Consider the following 8,335-nt stretch of genomic DNA (forward strand, 5'->3'; position numbering starts at 1 on the left):
CTCCAGCGGCGAGTGAGAAGATGCGGATTTCCGGAACTCCGAGCGCCCTGGATCGGGTCCCCGAGCCGCGTCCGCGGGTCCGCGCGGCACGTGCGCAGAGGCTGCGCGCCCCGGCGCCGCCCTGAACTTCCCGGGACTGTGGATGTCTTCCTGGCCCCCCAAAACGCGAGGGTTGTGCCTGCCACCTCCGGGGGCCAGGAGCTAATCCTCTCGGCCACCCGGGTGCAAAGGAAGCAACCTACAGGAGAGGAGCAAGGAGCACTCTCCGCCTCCCTCTGGCCAGATCTCCCCACCCCCAGCTCGCTCGCCCGGTTCACCTAGTGATCTGCCCTGCCCTCTACAGGAAAAGGGGGTTCGTTCAGCCTCCCCGCCCTGCAGAGTTTTCTTGGGTGCAAAAGCCTCCCCAACCTGCGAAGAATGGCTGTGCTTTTCCGAGTTAGGCTTTTAAAGGACCGATCCTGCCCTGTCCTCTGAGCGCGCTTTCCTGAGCAGCCGCGCCTTTGTGTTTTTTTTACACGGGCAGCATGTAAACCTAACCGAGATATTTTCTGCGTGTGGCTGCTTTTCCCTCGCCTCCACTCTTCAAGGACAGGGACTGGGGGCGGGGAGCGGCTGCGGCTGCAGGTGGACCGGAGCGCGCACACAGGCCCGGCCGGCTCCGTTCCCGCGTTCGGGGATCCGCTCCACTCTTTTTTGTCTACTCCACGTTGTCTCGGAGTACGTGTGCTTCTGCTAAGTTTGCGTTTGCAGCTCTTGGTAGCTTTGGCATCCGAGCTGAGGCGTCCCTGCTCTGTAAACAAACTCAGCGATCCTCGTCCCCAGATCCACCTTTTTGCACATACACAGTTACTTGCTTCTGCTGTTGCCCTTGATCCAGGAGGTGGGGGTGTGTGCAAACTTGCACAGCCTCCCTCCGGGCTCTGCCTGACGGTTTGGGGTTGATTTAGAAGCAAATGGGTTTGTAATTAAGAAATTCGAGGGCTGAGTAAGGCTGCTGCTGCTGCTGCTGCTGCTGCTGCAAAAGGAAAACAGATAGATAGCTTGGTAATCGCTTTGTAAATAAAGTCGTTTTGGAGGTGGGCACGTAGCGGCACGTCCTGCATGGCACGGTGCGCGCATACACTGCTAGGACTCTTCCTTTTCAGTGAAATTGTTCAGTGGAGCAATAGGCGGTGATAATAATAACCTTGCCTGCAGAACGCAGCACAACGAGCCCGGTTGCCCATTTGGCTCATTGACTTGCAAATAAAACCCCTAACACTGGCCGGGGCCACTACCCAGTCGGAGCTCCCTTGCTGGGCTAGTTGTCTCCCCCAACGCCGGGATGAGGCTGCTCGGAGCGTGTATCTCTCTTTAAGTGGTGAAATCGAGTTTAGCGCTCCGAATAAGGACTTCTGTGTACAGTTGTTTCTTCATAACTTGATGTCCATGGAAGACTTCCTGCTGTAAAGAGCCAGCACCCCTTTCCCGCACCCCGTTTCTTTTTCTCCCTTCTAGCTCCAGACTTTTTTTTTTAAGGCTATATTTCTTGAGAACTGGAAATTCTGATACATTGCCTGCCTCATTCAGTAATTTTTCTTTCTTTCTCTTTTTTTTCTTTTTTCTTTTTCTTTTTTTTTTTTTTTTTGGCTTTACTCCTCTGTCTTCCTCAAGTTGGTCCTATTCAAATATCCCAAACAACAAAGCTCTCTCTCTTCCTCTCCACCCCTTTTCCAGGCTGTCCAGCATTTATAACCCTGTATGCAAATGATTTTGAAACCTCAAGAATGTTTTACTTTTTGGAGAAGTGAGCAAGAGATATGGCTTTCAGTTATAACAATTCCCCTATTTTGTCCACCTCCTAATTTCGCCTATAGGTCATGAACATGAAGTTGAAAAAAATCAAGGTTTAGAGGGGATCAGAAGGGACACTTTCTATCAAAAAATAAAAAAAATAAAATAAAAATAAAAAAACTACATTCAAAAATATTGGCCAAGCCAAGGTAATTTTTTTGAATAGATTGTTTACTTTTCTCTTCCTTATTGTGCAGCGTCTTGCGACACAAGGAACAGCTTTTGAATGTCTCCTCTAAATTCCTCCTGCAGCCATTAAGGGAAGGTACCTCACCATGCAGCTCCAGCGTTTCTACAGACTGTTGGGCAATCCCTGGAAAGGTTACCTGCCCCTCCCCCACCGCTAAAAGGAAAAATAAATACGTCTGGGTCCAGCTGGATGGGATGCAGGATAACATTGCTCATTTAATCTCCCAATGCACGTTCTCCACGCGCCAGGCACTTCTTAGGACCCTGAGATGTAAACAAGACAGGACCTCACGGTTAGAAGGAGACCCCCGAGAACCAGGCTACACACCCCACCCCCACCCCCGACCCTCCCGCTCCCCCCCGCCCCCCATCCCAGAGCACACAGGAATACCGTAGCCCGTCTCAAGGGCATTGGGAGGCTTCCCAGTGGACATGGTAAACTAGTTAAGGCCTCAGGATGAGTAAAAGTTTGACCACACCGGCCAATGGGAAACAAACTGGAGATGGGTGTTGCAGTTGGGCCTGTGTTTCCAGGCTGAGAATTCTGACTGGGACCCAGAGACATGGCGGAGTGGATGATAGCTTATGAACCTATGAGGTAATATCATGGTTTGAGAAAGAAAGACCGGTAACAAGGCGTCCAGGGAGGGCGAAACTGTAGTTATCCAGGAACACAGGAAGTTGCCTGAGTTTCTCCTGGGAACCTGGGGGAGGCGTGGCCTGTCTCCGAGTCTGTCAGCACTAGACAGTTGTGTTAGTTTTTCTAGAACTGACATAACAGAACACCATGCTTAAGCAACAAAAAACGATTGTCTGACACATACTAGTCCAAAATCAAGAGCTGGCAAGATTGGTGCTGTCCATCTTGTATCTTTTGGCAGGTTGCTGGCAGCACTTGGTAAATACACCACTATGGTTTCTGCCCTCATCTACACATAGTATTCCCCCTCATATGTGTCTCTCTGGCCCCCCACCTCTCCATAAGGTCATGAGTAGTACGGGATTAGGACCTATCCTAACACCCTGTACTCAAATCAGATCACGTTCTGAGGTACAGGAGGTTAAAGAGGGTACCATAGCTTTTTAGACAGGCCTGATCCAACCTTCCGGCATCGAAGAACTAAGAGTGGAAGATCCCTGCTGATGAGGAAGAAACTCTACCTAGAGTTCTGTCTCTGCTCAAATCGCACCCAGGGGTCTTGCTCAGTATCCCTCGAAGAGAACAACAACCTTTTGTATTACCTTCCTTCATCCCACAGGACTTTTCTCTGTTCCCATCTGACATGTCGCCCAGTGACTAGACTGGGAGTTGCCTTCCCCCGCTAGAAAGAAGGCTCTAACAGAGCAGTGACCAGTGTATTTTTTCATTGTCGATCTGAGTCAAATCTAGATGTTCACCAACAGTGAATGAAAATGTGAATCAATGAACCAGCGAATGAAGATTGATACATCTTAGCATAGCTATCAGGGTAACCGAAGTGAAAGGTGAGGGAAGATTCTTCTAGAGATTGCTTTTAAGGCTAGAGGCTTTTAGAAAAACCCAATGGAGAGCGGGAATGAAGCTTAATTGGTAGAGCACTTACCTAGCACAAAACCTTGAGGTCCAGCCCCAATGCCTTGTAAACCAAACGGGGGTGCATTCCTTACACTTGGGATGTATCAGGAGTTCAAAGGCATCCTTGGCTAAATAGAGAGTTCGAGGCTAGCCTGAGCTACCTGAGACCCTATCTGAACAAGGACAAAACAATGACACTCCAGGAGGGAAGAACAGCTGCCCGCCACAGAGTGAACCTTGGCCTGCCTTCCACTTAAGCAATCCCGTCATCTGTTTAAGGGAGATGGCTCACCAGAGGCCCACTGGCTACCTGTCATAGACTGGAATCAGGTCCTGTCGACCCCACCCCACCCCCGCACCCCCGTGACTTTTTTAACTGACACAGAGCTTTTAAGTGTGAGCCTCCAGGTTAAGCTAAAACCTGAGCTCAGAAACATCAACAAAAACACTAATGTAAAAAAAAAAACGTATTCTTCAGTGTGTGGTGGGGGTGGGGTGAGAGCTAATGAAATGTTTTCTGTTTTACCTAAATTATCTCACTTAATCCTTAAAAAGTGTGTGTGTGTGTGTGTGTGTGTGTGTGTGTGTGTGTGTGTATACTTTTTTTTTTTTTAAAGGAGGACTTTGAGTTTCAAAGAGGTTTAAGAAAATGAAAACAAACTAACAACAACAAAATGGTGGCTGGCTGCAGCTTTTCCGGTAAGGAAGAAGCTTGCTGCCTGAGTGCCCAAGTGCTAACCAATGCCACGGATAAAATAAGGCCAGCATTCTATCGGATGGCTGCCACTGCCGGCACGAAATCAGACTGGGAGGTTTATCAAAGGAAATGTATTTTCTCACAGTTTTGGAGGCTGCAAGTCCAAGGCCAAACTGTTGGTAGATCGTGTTCTGAGGCATCTAGTCCAGGCTTGCATTTGTATCTTGTTTTGTCCTCACGTGGCCTGAATGCCACGCGTTCTTCTTTACATGTGCACATTGGCTTTTTTTTTTTTTTTTAATAAAGACGCCGGCCAGATTAGATAGGACTGGTTCCGATGGCTCCCCTTCCACGTCGCCACCTCTTTAAAGGCCTTATCTCCAAACAGTAACATCCTGAAAGCACTGAAAAACAGGGTTAACACTTCATCACAGGAATTTGGAGGGGGACGCCATTCGGCCCTCATTCTACTTCATGGGCGGATTCCCTTCAGTTAATTGACGTTGTCTCAGTTTGTAACTTGAAGAGCAAATGAGGAGCGCTGGTACTGGTTTGGAAGTTGGGTGAGGTCTGTTAAAAGCTGGAAAGGAAGGGAAAAAAATCGGAGGCTGAATAATGTAGGACCCTATGAAAACAAGATTACATTCAGTGAGAAAAACTAGAGAGGCTTGCAAGAACAGTGACAGATTAGGCGGGTATTGGGTGGGAGATTATTTGAGTGGATATAAGAAGTTCAGCCAAAAGAGAAAAATGTGGATCACCCAGAGTCATTGGTTGGTGGGATCAGATGCACAAAGAAGATGTTGTTTAAAAAGGGAACAACTTGAAGCATGTCGAGAGTAGGACTCTCACATGATAGAGCTGGAAATAATCCTTTTGCTGAACTTGGCTCTTCTTAAGTTGGTTTGAAATGTTTCGTTTTAATAAAGAGTTACAGAAACCAAAGAAGGTTTGTTTATTTTTATTTCTTAAAAAGAAATATATTTTAAGGAGGTGGCAAACGAGACCTGAAATGGCCATTTACGGGAGGAGAGAAGGCCGTCAGGTGACTCGATCCATATGCTTCTGGTGTGCACAGAGAGAGGAACATGGGGGATCCTTCCCAGATGTTTTCTTTTCTCACTGAGACAAAGGAAAAAAAGAAGAAAAGAAAAGCGCACTAGAGAAGTGAGCTTGCAGTCAGGAGTTCCTCTCTGTGTCCTGCAGATCCAGAGCTTCACTTTATGTGCTTTATAGATGGAGGGCTGCTGTTTTATTTTGTTTCAAAACATTGTTCTGCTGTTAAATAGTTATGAGAAAGAATGCTTTGGATAACACCTAAAAAAAAAAAATCATGGAATTGTACTTGTAGGTGGACCTTTTTAAAAAAGCATTCATCCCAATTCTTTCATTTTCTAGATGAGAAATTCAAGGTCTTGAGAGGTTAAGTGATTTCTTCATGACTCTCTAAACACCAGGATTTCTACACACAGCGCACATTGTCCGATGAGCCATCTTCCCAAGGACCAAGGACATCAGTGAAATGGATAGAGTGTGCTGAGTGGCTGGGTCAGCCTGTTCCAAACTGGCATTCTTACAATTAACTGAGCCCCACGACACAGTAACAATATCTGGATAGGTTTCTACCTTTATACAAAGGTATGAAGTCAACTCATTTAAAATTATTCTCTAGTTCAAGCAGGAAGAGTCTTGTAAGAGTCTATGCTTGTGTGCCCTGAGAGGCAGTTGTGGACATCTGTGGTAAGCAGTTAGCTTACCTTCTCCTCACAGGATACCCACTCTCGTTAGAGGGATGGGTTTTACAGTTTACAGTTGGTGTTTTGTTATGTTTGTTTGGGGGTTTTGAAACAGAATATCACTATGTAGCCTAGACCGGCTTCACAAATCTTCCTGCCTCAGCCTCCTGAACACTAAAGTAATTTAGATGACTGCCACCATACCTGGCCCTAAATACATTCATTTCTTTGTTATCTATGTATATATTTTCCAAGAGAGAAGGCTAGTAGTCCTGAATAAAATAAATCAGCAAGAAATGTGACCGCTGTAATTATTTTGCACATGACTTATGATAACACTCACCTCATCTAGAAGAAGCATTTGCCAAATGAAATTTCTTGTGTGGTATAAACACATGGCTCTTGAAGCAAAATTTCAGTGCTAAAAACTGCAATGATTCTACCTAATTTAGCCTTCAACTTATTAGAGAGAACACTCCAGCTACCATATGGAATAATTGTGGAGGAGTGTTCGTGATTGATAGCTTGAAACTCTTCCTTTGATCTTGGTATTACAAACAAAGTACACATTGATTTTTAAGAAAATCTTCATTGATTTTTGAGAAAACATTTTATGTTTCTAGCTAATTTTGAAGTATAAAACCAAAGAATAAAAAAAAACCCAGGAAATGGAAATATTTTATTAATTCCTGGTCTTATAATATGCAGTTATATCTCATATTTAAATATGTATTTAATCCAAAATCTGAAAGATATGTCCTCAGTTTTGAATATGTCAAAAAATTATGCAGAAATTGACTTAAAGTAAGCTTCACAAACAATTTCAGTTACATACAAATCTAAATTATATTTGATATGAACTCTCATAATTTTTAGGCATCATGCAAAAAGTTTTTAAATGACCTCAAAATGCCTACATGGTTCAGAGCTAGTGATGGAGATGATTCACAAGGCAGAGATGTTTTAAAAAAAACATTCACTCAAGCCAGTGTTTCTTAAGAGTAATATAGAAAACTCAAAAGAAAAAAACACACCTCCAGAGTCTCAAACGTTTAGTTAACTGATTTTATTATTTTTCATGTATATGAAAATAGAAAACGACAGTGACATCCTTGCGTTCATTGCTCTTGTGTAACTACATTACCAGAACACGTTTTACATGCCAACTAAAAGTGAAATTGAAGAACCAATAACATTTGAAATGAACAGCATTCCCACGGCAAATTTTGTGTTGATCCTAGAAGCAACTGCTGTATCATGTACTTCTTCTGTTGGGTCCAGTGTGCTCCGCAGGGAAATTCTTCTATTTGGTCCACTCTACAAACTCACATCAGGGGCCTGGAGAAAGAATCCAGTCTGAGTAACATCAGGAAAGTGCTCGTGTGAATTCTATCCCCAGAATTCATGTAAAAATCCTGGGTGGATGATGTGCACTTGTAATCACAGTGCAGGGGAGACGAATCTGGGAGGAACCCCCAGAACTCACTGGCCAGCCATTGTGACTTCACTGGTGAGTTCTAGGCCAATGAGAGACCCTGTCTAAAGAAGTGGATGACATTCATGATGTTGTCCTCTGAACTTCACATGTCCCCACACCCTAATGCATGCACACCCTTTACCCACTGAGCCACTCACTGGCCTCAAATCACCCAAATTAAAGATTTTTTTCTTTCTTTTTCTCTCCCCTCTGAGACAGGGTCTTAGTATTTAGTCCTGGATGTCCTGGAACTCACTTGTAGACCAGGCTGGCCTTGAATTCACAGAGTACTGGGGTTAAAGGTGGGTCACCATACCTAGCTTGAATTAAAGATTTCTTGAATTGAAAAAGATGACTCCTAAAGAATCAGAACTGTGATGGTAACATAAAAGTCAATGAAATAAATTGTAGTTTGGGTGATATTCACTATTAATATCATGGATTTTTATCATTATGAATAGTTTGAGTGAATGGCTGAGCTAGAAAAAGTATAGAAGGCTAATTCACTGGAAAGTTTAACAATACATAATTAATTCCTTTTCAAATTTCAAAATAGAGGGCTTTTCCCCTCTATCAGATAAACACATGACCCTTTAAAGTCATCTGCGAATTCGTTCTTTTCATCCTTACTTTTTCACTCCATTCAAATATTGGCTTGACAGAATTCTTATGTGATCTGGGAAATGACTATGTAAGAGTTTGTGTGTCAGTTTATAAATTACTTTGAGTTTAGATCATATTATCTGGAATGCTTGTAGGTATAATTCCTCTATATAGTTTAAACAATCTTGTTTACATCCTCAGTTTGCGGTGAGCAAGGGACTTCTAGGCTACTTGGATATGCAGAG

General features: G+C 44.1%; 1 long non-coding RNA gene across 1 annotated transcript; it reads left to right on the forward strand.

Annotated features, from left to right (window-relative positions):
- Window positions 1–2,393: 2,393 nt before the first annotated feature.
- Window positions 2,394–6,307, forward strand: LOC143268973 (uncharacterized). The gene is made up of 3 exons (XR_013045226.1): window positions 2,394–2,620; window positions 4,195–4,276; window positions 5,673–6,307. It is a non-coding gene; the product is annotated as an uncharacterized LOC143268973 (long non-coding RNA).
- Window positions 6,308–8,335: the final 2,028 nt, after the last annotated feature.

This window comes from Peromyscus maniculatus, chromosome 16 (genome assembly GCF_049852395.1).
Source record: "Peromyscus maniculatus bairdii isolate BWxNUB_F1_BW_parent chromosome 16, HU_Pman_BW_mat_3.1, whole genome shotgun sequence".
NCBI lineage: Eukaryota > Metazoa > Chordata > Mammalia > Rodentia > Cricetidae > Peromyscus > Peromyscus maniculatus.